The following is a 2,395-nucleotide window of genomic DNA, read 5'->3' on the forward strand; positions in this document are numbered from 1 at the left end:
TTTTTGATTTTATAGTAGAGATGAGGTCTCGCCAAGTTGCCCAGGCAGGTCTTGAACCCACGGGCTCAGGCAATCCACTCACCTCAGCCTCCCAAAGGCGCGGGATTACAGGCTGAGCCACCGAGCCTGGCTGAGTCCAGGAGTTTGAGAGCAGCCTGAGCAACACAGCAAGACCCCATCGCTACAAAAAAATAAATAAATAAAAGTAACTAGGTATAGTGGCACGTGCCTATAGTCCCAGCTACTGGGGAGGCTGAGTCAGAAGGATCGCCTGAGCCCAAGAGGTCGAGGCTGCAGTGAGCCATGATCGTGCCACTGTACTCCAGTCTGGGTGACAGAGTGAGCAAGACCTTGACTCAAAAAAAAAATGGCAACTAAAAAGTTTCACATGACGCATGTGGTATGGGAACTATGTGTATGGTCTCTGCTGGCTTGGGGTAAATTTGGTGTGCTTGGTGTCCTGCCTGTGGTGGCTGGGGCCCCACTGAGAAGTCGGGCCTCATTGGGAGGTCAGAATGACTTCCCAGGGGAAAGGATGCCCCAGTAGGAAAAACTAAGGACAGACGAGCTCTCCTGGTGAGTGAGCAGAACCTGAGTGGAAAAGACATCGGGTGGAGGGTCCAGAGGGGGCAAAGACGCAGGAATGTAATTTCTCCAGGCCAAAGAGGGGGCACCTGGGGCTAGGAAGGTGGTCCTGTGTCCCTGGGTGAGGTTGGCTGTGGGGGTGTCGGGGACACTCACACCCGTCCCTGGGGACTTGCGAATGGCAGGAAGTCACACAAGGTGGGGCTGAGCAGGGCTAGTCAGGACATGCCCTCCGCCCCCATAAACCCCAGGATGGTGGACGCGTCACCCGTGTGTGCCACCAGCCACAAGGAGGGCCGTCTCCTGCACCGGGCCTCGGGGATGGATTGTGAGGGGGACCGGAAGGGGTCCCCCCACCAGGCTGAGGGTGAGGAGTAGAGGCTGAGGGCTCCCAGGCACTCCCACCTTGGGCACCCCAGAGCAATCCCTGGCCTCTCCTGGGGTCCCCATCTGCCCCTCCCCCAGACCTGGAATGTGCTGTTTTGCTCTTGGAGCTCAGACACGGGCAAAGGCAGGTCACTGGGTCATGAGGTCATGTTTCCACGGAATCGAGGCCATTGTCACCTCCAGAGCCCGACCTTTCCATTAAAAGCCAGTAATTGCGGGACTTCTGGGAGCTCTGAGGACAGCCAGAGCCTGCAGCTTCCAGGCTGAGCTCCCCAGAGTGCAAAGGCTGGGGGGCAGGGCACCCAAATCCCAAGTCAGGAAGGAGCCAATCTGGATGAGGGGAAGGGGCACAGTGCAGGGTTGGGGGCCTGGACTCTGGGATTTGAGGGAGGAGGGGCTGGGGGTCTGCACTCCTGGGTCTGAGGGAAGAAGGGCTGGAGGCCTGGACTTCTAGGTCTGAGGGAGGAGGGGCTCAGGGTCTGGACTCCTGGGTCTCAGGGGCCTGGACTTCTGGGTCTGAGGGAGGAGGGGCTGGGGGTCTGCACTCCTGGGTTTGAGGGAAGAGGGGCTGGAGGCCTGGACTCCCAGGTCTGAGGGAGGAAGGGTTGAGGGTCTGGATATCTGGGTCTGAGGGAGGAGGGACCAGGGTCCTGGACTCCCAGGTCTGAGGGAGGAGGGGCTGAGGGTCTGGACTCCTGGGTCTGAGGGAGGAGGTGCTGGGGGTCTGGACTCCTGGGTCTGAGGGGTCTGGACTCCCGGGTCTGAGGGAGGAGGGGCTGGAGGCCTAGACTCCCAGGTCTGAGGGAGGAGGGGTTGAGGGTCTGGATACCTGGGTCTGAGGGAGGAGGGACCAGGGTCCTGGACTCCCAGGTCTGAGGGAGGAGGGGCTGAGGGTCTGGACTCCTGGGTCTGAGGGAGGCGGTGCTGGGGGCCTGGACTCCTGGGTCTGAGGGGCCTGGACTCGCAGGTCTGAGGGAGGAGGTGTGAGGGTCTGGACACCTGGGTCTGAGGGAGGAGGGACTAGTCTCACCGGTCTGACGGAGGAGGGGTGGGGCTTGGACCTGGTGGCCTGAACAGACCTAAACGGGACACTGAGACCCCTGGACCGTGGAAGGGAGTGGGCAAGGGGCAGGTTACGGGTGCGAGGCTGTCCCATGCCCATGCCCATGCCCATGTCCCCACGGCCCCTTTGAGGAGGAAGCCTCGGGCGGGTGGGGCGGGAGGAGGCAGCTGACTCCTCAAAGCCGCGCCGGCTCCCCCCAGCCTTGTGTCTAATCAGCGGGTCCATCTCGGGGTGTGCAGCGTTGCAGAAACCTCCTGCTCCGCTCTCCACCCGGATTACTCCATCCCGCGCTGCGCCTGCCCCAGGGCCCCGGGGCCGATACCGCCGCCCCGCCCGCACACTCACCCTCCCGCCCGCCCG

The sequence above is a fragment of the Carlito syrichta genome, unplaced genomic scaffold, assembly GCF_000164805.1.
Source record: "Carlito syrichta isolate Samal-C Ts95f unplaced genomic scaffold, Tarsius_syrichta-2.0.1 Scaffold126461, whole genome shotgun sequence".
NCBI classification, from domain to species: Eukaryota; Metazoa; Chordata; class Mammalia; order Primates; family Tarsiidae; genus Carlito; species Carlito syrichta.